Source organism: Suricata suricatta, chromosome 11 (genome assembly GCF_006229205.1).
Source record: "Suricata suricatta isolate VVHF042 chromosome 11, meerkat_22Aug2017_6uvM2_HiC, whole genome shotgun sequence".
Taxonomy (NCBI): Eukaryota; Metazoa; Chordata; class Mammalia; order Carnivora; family Herpestidae; genus Suricata; species Suricata suricatta.
In genome coordinates, this window is record NC_043710.1 from 80,003,774 (window position 1) to 80,012,107 (window position 8,334).

General features: G+C 43.2%; 1 long non-coding RNA gene across 3 annotated transcripts in view; it reads right to left on the reverse strand.

Moving 5' to 3' along the window:
* Window positions 1-7,285, reverse strand: part of LOC115271933 — a 39,514-nt gene extending 32,229 nt beyond the window's left edge. For 2 of the 3 annotated variants that reach the window (XR_003900162.1, XR_003900164.1), the window contains exons 1-2: window positions 7,213-7,285; window positions 3,808-4,040 (exon numbers count right to left, since the gene is read on the reverse strand). This is a non-coding gene — a long non-coding RNA (uncharacterized LOC115271933). The remainder of the gene's footprint in view (window positions 1-3,807; window positions 4,041-7,212) is intronic. The other variant, XR_003900163.1, reaches the window with a different exon arrangement.
* Window positions 7,286-8,334: the final 1,049 nt, after the last annotated feature.

The window sequence follows — 8,334 nt, forward strand, 5'->3', positions numbered from 1 at the left end:
CAAAATACATCACAAATCTGTACAATGAAAAATTAATCAACAATTTAAAGGAAAGACAAATTGAGGCATATAACAACATTAATGAGTCTCAGAAGCTTTATGCTAAATGAAATAATAAGAACATAAAATGCTTCATACTGTGTGATTCAATTTATATGAGTTCTACAAAAGGAAAAAAAAATACAGGACAGAAAAAATCTATAGCTGCCAATGCCCAAGGGCCAAAGGAAGGGATGGGCCTGAAATGGGGCATAAGGAAAGCCTTCCATATTTGATTGTGGTAGTAGATACACTACTATACACATTTATCAAAAATTCATCAAATTATAAACTTAAATTTGGTAATGCAAATTATTCCTTGATGAAGCTGACTAGCAAGGCTAACATGTGAACTATAGAAGCAATGGGCAAGGAGGTTGTAGGGAAAGAAGTGTGAACATGTACTAGGACAGAACAAAATAGTGTGAGTCTTTTCCTAAAGATCTGAGTGAAGAAAAGGGGTTTCAAATAGCACAGAAGGAAATACAGCTAGATTTAACAAAACACACAACCAACCTCTTTTTGAAACTGAAATTGGAAATGTAGAACAATATTCTCCTGAAGTGGGTTTCCTTATGCCTACTGGAATTTAGGTAGAACTTGGTATGAGATCATTTCATTAAGAGAACCACCTTTAACCAGTGAGTGCCCATTAAAATCCCAGAGCCAAAATCCTTCAGGGGGAGTGTACTGTGACTCCAGGTAACCACCACATGGCGGCAGCAGGGGAAAGCTGGTTGGGGAACAGGTATTCATGCCCCTGAGGCAGATGTTAGGGGGTGGACCTGACTACCAGATATAGACTCTGGATTCTCTTTTATTTTAACTCATGATTCTTTTTCTAGGCCTGAAGTATATCAAGGTGTAAAATATATGGATTTGGGAGAGACTAAATTATTTCAAATTACTTTAAGCCATCTGCAGAAAAACGTGATCTGCAAGGTAAAATGTTAGGTCCCACTTCTGATTTCAAAGCAATGGCTTCTCTATTATCAGTTCTACCTGCCTAGCATCAAGGACCATTATAGATTTTAAAACCCAAATTCTGGACTGGCAGGACAGGTACATAACTGTGTGCATATCTGAATATTATGTTGATTTGCTTAGTTTGATTTGGCTTGTTTTTCTGGAAAAAAAATGGAACAACCAATTTATTCTCACTTCTTTGCAAAGTGTATTTTATCTTTCACCTAAATACCATTTTCTGGCTTATTCCAGCTACTGAAGACTATTTCTACTCTCATAACTTGTGGAGGATTATTACTGCCCTTTGCAGTGCTACAAAATAAGAAATTCTTTTACTTGCTGAGAAAAAATATGGAATGAAGAGAAGAGAATACATTTAGAAGGTGTAAAGAGAAGGAAGAAGTGTTTCTTCATCTCAAGGGTACATGTTAAAGCCTCCAGCTTCAACTCTCAATTAACAGATCCACAGTTCAATTCCCAAGTCAGAATTTTCTCTGGTCAGGTCAAGTGGAATTATTAGAAGTGCCAAGATAGGTTTTAAGGAGTCTATCAATCGGGGAAAAACTCCTCCTGGTAAAGCAAACAGCTCTGGAGGGTCAGAAGAAGGCCCTAGGGGCAGTTTGCTCCATTTTTCAAAGGAAAGTATGTTTATGGGGCCTCACAAAGTTCCAGGCAAAGGATATATTTATTTAATTATGATTCTCTGTCTAGAGTTGAAATGAAGCACCAAGTCCAAGTGTGTGTTGGGTACAGACTCTAGGCTGCTTTAAACCTAAGGGCTCCATGCCCAAAATCAGAGAAAGCTATTTTAGAAATGCTTTTAAAAATTAATGTTAGCTCTCGCTTTTTCTCTTTCCTTATTGAGTGAGAACACACACAATTGTGTCCATTGATGTGTGTGTGTGTGTGTGTGTGTGTGTGTGTGTGTGTGTGTGTGTGTGTGAAGATGCAGACAACAGCATGCTTATCAAAAGCAGGGACTCCAGCACTAACAGGCTTCGTGGCAAGCACTGGCACATCATGTCACCTTGCTACGACTCGGGTTCTGCATCTGTAAAATGTCGATGGAACATTGACAATGCTTCATAGTGTTGTTGGGAGGAGTAAAGGAGATAAGTTTTGAAAGCTGGCACATGCTAAATAATTGCTGACTCATGTTATAATTACTATGTAGAGAAGAATACACACAAAGGCCACCTAGGCAACTGTGCAGGACTCCACGCAGACACCCTGTGCACGCACACATCCATATCAAAATCGTTGCTTGTGTGCACTCACACACATGCTCAAAATGGGAACAATTCTTGATCCATCTGGACATGCATATATGCATATTTCCCCAGCACCATGCGTATGTGCTCAGATGTATACAGTGACACACAGATGTGTTATTCCTGGGCCAACATCAGCACTGTTCTCCTGTAACCTAACAAAGCAGTCTTGATGCCTAACATGCCTCTGCCCTGTCCTGTCATTCTCTGAGGTGCACATGTGACAGGACTTCAAAATAGCCTGCTTCCCATCCTCCATTTACGGGCAGTGCACCTGCGTGTTACATAAGCCCACATATCTTTACACTCCAATACATTCCGTCCTTGGTCATAGCCAAGGTTGCCTACATCAGGTCGTCAGAGGGGTGGGAGCATGCACAATGCATCTCCTGGTTTAAGAGGGGCCTTGGCTAAGCGCTCTCCATTCCTTCCAGCATAAAGTCCAAACTCCTTAAAACTGAGTGCAAACTCAGATATGCCCTACAGCCCTCCCTACTGCCTCACTGTCAACTGCTTCCCTCTCCAGAATCAGTACCTGCTTTCTCAGGCTTCGGGACCTTTTATGAGACCCTCTGCACCCAGGAAGTTCTTCCTTGTCTTCAAAGTCCAGCTCAAATGGCAAAATTTACCCTAATAGACCAGAACACATTGTCTCCTTTCCTGAGTCCCTGGCCAGTCCTTTGCTAAAAAGGGTCACACTGCTTGTCCTGCAATGAGAAGGACTCACCTGGGGTAAGGCCCACCTTCTTCCACAAGCCTGGTCCATCCTACACCATCCACCCTTATAGGACCTCACATTTCACCACCCAGTCCTTTGCTTACAGCCTCATTCACATTAACCTCCATCCTGGACCTCCATAGCTCAAACTTTTCTCCACCACAGAATTTTTGCACAGCCATGCTCTCCACTTTCCTGCTTCACACACACACACACACACACACACACACACACACACACACACAATCCCCCAGCTGCCATCTTGTCATCCCTCAAGTATTAATTTAAATGTCCCCTTTCAGAAAGCCTGCCCAGGACTCCCCTATCTGAAAAACCCCTTTCCTTTTGTCACTCTATACATCGTTACTCTTTTTTATTTTCTACACAGCACTTCTCACAGCCTGAAATTCACAGCCTATTCAATCAAGGCATAACCTCCTTTACTGCACTTTGCCTTATTGAACTTTGCAGATACAGCGTTTTTTACAGATTGAAGTTTTGTGGCAGCCTCACATTAAGCAAGTTGATCAGTGCTGTCTTTCCAACAGGGTTGTGTCTCTCTGTCACATTTTGCTAATTATCATAATATTTGAAACTTTTTCATTAATATATTTGTTGTGGAATCTATGATCAGTAAATCATGACTCACTGAAAGCTAAGATGATGGTTGGCATTTTTTACTTGTAAAGTATGTTTTTTAAGGTGTGTACATTGTTATTTAGACATAATGCTAGTGTACACATAACAGACTATAATGTAGTGTCAACATAACTTTTATATGCCCACTGAAACCAAAAATATCATTTGACTCACTTTATTGCGATACTTGCTTTACTGCAATGGTCTGGAACCAAACACGCAGTGTCTTCGAAGTGTGTCCGTACCTGTTTCCTATCTCTTGTCTGCTTCTCCACTTAGAATGTCAGCATGCCAGCTTCGCATGTTCTTGGCCACATCCGCCTTTCTCACTGCTGTGTTTCCAGTGCCTGCTACATGGGAATCACTTCATGAACCACAGGTCTGTCTCTCTACCAGGCACTGAGTGTCTGAAGGACAAGTACTGTGGTTAATATTCACAACTTTATTTTCTTGGTATTTAACTCTGTGAGGATAATAAGAATCCCAGTAAAATTCTGCCCTACCAGGTAATAAAAACAGACCTGCTTCATTTGAAGCAGAAATGCATGGAGCTTGCACACATACACAAAAATACCCACACACATAAACACATGGGTGCACACCCACATGCACATACATTCTCTAATTGGTTTGGGGCTTCTCTCTGGAATCACCATGGATCTGATAAGCTGAGTGTGAAAAACAACATACTCCTGAATTCTCTGAAGTATGTTGGTCTCAATGTTTGTGTCCCCCCAGATACACATATTAAATCTTAATTCAAGCATCTGACTTCGGCTCAGGTCATGATCTGGTAGTTCATAGTTTCGAGACCCATGTTGGGCTCTGTGCTGACAGCTCAGAACCTGGAGCCTGCTTTGGATGTCTCCCTCTCTATCCCTCTCTCACTCACCTCTGTCTCTCTGTCTCTTTCTCTCTTTCAAAAATAAAAAAAAATTGAAAATTAATAAGTAAGTAAATAATGCTAATTGAATGTGGTAGTAGTAGGAGGTGGGAGGTGATTAGGTCATGAGGATGAAATCCTCGTGAATGAGATTAGTGCTGCTATTAAAGAGGTCCCAGGGAGCTCTCTCTGCCTTTCTGCCCTGTGAGGCCACACCAACAAGTGTGCAGTGTGCAGCCCAGAAGGTGGTCTTCACCAGAGCCCAGCCATGCTAGCACACTGATCTCGAAATTTCAGTCTCCAGAAGTGTGAGGAATAGATTCCTGTTGTTTATAAGCTTCCAAGTTTGGAACTTTTTAATAGCATCCCAAAATGACCAAGACGTATGAGTAATTCTGTATTCCCCAGGTGAGGGAGAGACAAGCAACTTGAGTTATTGCTGCCTGGAAGAAAGCCTAAGACCTTCACACTTGTTGGCTAAGTCCTCACAGACTTTTGGAGCAGTGAGGCTGATGACAGGCAGGGCGCTGGAAGGTCCCAGGAAGAATGGGAAATCCCACCAGAGGAGAGCTCCCACAGCATCACTCATCGCTTCACAGGAAGGTCCACCAAGGGCTCTGTCATCTGCCTTTATTAGGCACCACTGAACTAGACAGACAGTGCTGTCTGATGAGCTTGAACCTCTTCATCATTAGGAACACAGACTTGCAGAGAGGGAAAGGGGTATAGTTTTACTTGCCATACCAATTGGCATTCTTCGGAGAAACAGAACCAACATGATGTGTATATATAGAGATTTATTTTTAAGCAATTGGCTAGTGTGATTATGTATGTTGGCAATTTCAAAATCTGTGGGGTGGGCCAGAAGGAAAGAGCTGGATTTGCAGTTCAAGTCTGAAGGCCGTCTGTTTAGAATTTCTCTTACTCAGAGATGTCAGGCTTTTGTTGTATGCAGGCCTTCAACTGATTGGATGAGGCCCACCTACATTATGGAGAGCAATCTGCTTTAATCAGTATCCACTGATTTAAAAGTTAATCTCATGTAAAAACACTCTCATAGAAATATCTAGAATAATGCTTAACCAAATGTCTGTGCACTATGGCCCAGCCAAGATGACACATGAACCAATCATATCACATTCATCCAAAAGCTTCATTCATCAAAACAGAAATCTGAGCCACAGTCTCCTGGGGCACAGATTGGACAGAGCCAGGGCCAAGACACTGGGCTCCTGCTTCCTTACTTGGTGCATGCTCTGTTCCCAGGCTGCCTGCTGGAGAGTGTATGGAGCTGACCCACAGGAACACAGCTCTCCCAATTCCCAGACCTGACAAAACTCCAAAGCTGGTCTTCCTCAATCCTCATGCCAATGAAGCCATTGTTCCTAACCCCCAGAATGACAGAGTCCTTCTTCAGAATTTTCTCTGAAATTACAGTGCATGGGTGGACACGGAGCCAGTGTTCCTCCAGCATCAGTGTTACATTCCAGGTGGCTCTCATGTCCCTGCTTGTCCATGTGGCATCTTTCCCTGTCCTGTTTGCTGCTTTCTCTGGATGTCTGCATGTCCTGTATTCCCTAGGATCCTACCCTATTACAGTACCTCTATCCTAATCTTGGCACATCCCATTCAGCCCTCTGCCTTTCCTTCCTTTTTCTCATCACTGTCCTTCCACTCTTCCCATCCGGACCTTCTGCCTCCCCTTCTCCTACCGAGCATTGCCCCCTTCCCTCCTTCCTTCCCAGTTTACCCTTCTCCTATCCTTCTTGTCTTTCCCATCACTATCTCTCCTTCTTTCCCATCCAGCCCATCCCCTGCCCCTTCCTCTGTTCCATCACTATCCTTCCTCTTTTCCCATCCCACCCTCCCCAGCTCTTATGCCCATCACTATCCCCATCCTTCCTCTCTTTCCATCCATCTCTATCTTCTCCCTTTTAACCATTTCCCTTTTCTACCAGCTATCTTCCCCCTGCTTCTCTCTGCCCCTGAACTTCTTGCTTGTGTGCCTGCCTCCTTTGTCTCCACAGGATTAGGAGTTGGGAACTGGGAGCTGACATCACTGGCCAGATAAGGAACCACTGGAGCAAGATCTGAAAGTGTACTCTGAGAGGTTAGAAATTAGGGAGCCCAGGTTTAGACCCATTTGTCTTGTTCTCCTCAGTTCTATTAATATTCATTATGCCAGCTTCTCCAAGCACCCAAACCTCTTTGCAGACAGAAAGTGATGGCTGCTATATATCCCTTAGGTTTGAAGCACCAGTGGGTCATTTAAAAGAAGATGTCCCATGGCAGTGCAGGCTTGCACATAGGCAGTGCCCTATGCTAAAGGTGCTTTCTGGAGTCACACTACCTCACATCCCAGACCTCCTGGTTGCTAGCTGTGCAACCTTAGATGGGAAGCATCAGGCCACTGCCTTAGGGTCTTCACCTACAAAACAGGAATGATGACAGCACATGACCCATGACTGCAAGGAGGACTAAATGTACTGGTGCCTGGAACACAGTTGCAGCTCAGAACAACTTCCTCTATTCTCTGATCTTTGGGTCCTACTGTGTGTTGGGGGGCCAAGAGGCATTGTTTTATGTGCCAGGATGCCATTGGAGGAGTTGAAGGGTTCTGATCATTAAAAATGGAGCCCTTTTGTCATGAAGAGCATCTTCCAAACAGATAAGAAGGTGTTGTGACCCTCCCTTACCTGAGTGGGAATTGAGCTGGCTTCCTTTTTTCTCCCAAACTGCCATGGGTACTCCATTCTTTCTGCTCTTTCTGTACCAGTATAAAACCAAATGTTTGTATTGTGTTCTGCTTGTTACATGACATTCTCCTACATAAGACTTTGAGAGATCTATGGTGAAATCTAAAGCATGCACTAAGAACTACAAAGTCTGCTTTGTCAAGGTGACAGAGCTGAAGAATGACAAGGACTCCAGAAAGCAGTGAAACAGATGACTTCCCTGGACTTCCCAAGGCCTGATTGCCAACACGGGCTGTGATCCCTGATCTGACTGGCTGCAGGGACTGTGATCCAGATGTGTCTCCCAACAGGGGCTGTGACCACGCCAGAGTTGCGCGAGAGCTAACCAATGTTAACCAACCACCACTGCTGGGCAGAAATACTTCTCACCAGGTGTGGGGCATGGGTTAAAGAGAAACATTATTTCCAACAAGAAATGAAGGTAGAGAAAAGTATCTAAGAAAGAAAGAAAATTGGTAGAAATAGAAAAGGAATTCTAGAAGCTTAGAGAGGAGAATGGCTTTACTCAACTGGTAAAGTCAGAAAAATACAAAGAGCCCTTGTTTACAGGAAGTTGTCTGCCTCACCTGGTTTACATCAGGACCATTATAAGAAACAAAGTGGTGTCTTCCAAGAAATGGAAAAACATTTCCTGTTCATGGATCAGAAGAATAAACATTGTGAAAATGTCATTACTACCAAAAGCAATCTACATATTCAATGCAATCCCCATCAAAATTGCACCAACATTCTTCTCAAAGCTAGAACAAACTATCCTCAAATTTGTATGGAACCACAATAGACCCCGTTTAGCCAAAGTTATAATGAAGAAGAAAACCAAAACGGGAGGCATCACAATCCCAGACTTTCGCCTCTACTACAAAGCTGTGATCATCAAGACAGTATGGTATTGGCACAAAAACAGACACATAGACCAATGGAATAGAATAGAGAATCCAGAGCTGGGCCCACAAATGTATGGCCAATTAATTTTTGACAAAGTAGGAAAGAGTATGCGATGGAAAAAAGACTGCCTCTTTAGCAGGTGGTGCTGGGAGAACTGGACAGCAACATGCAGAAGAA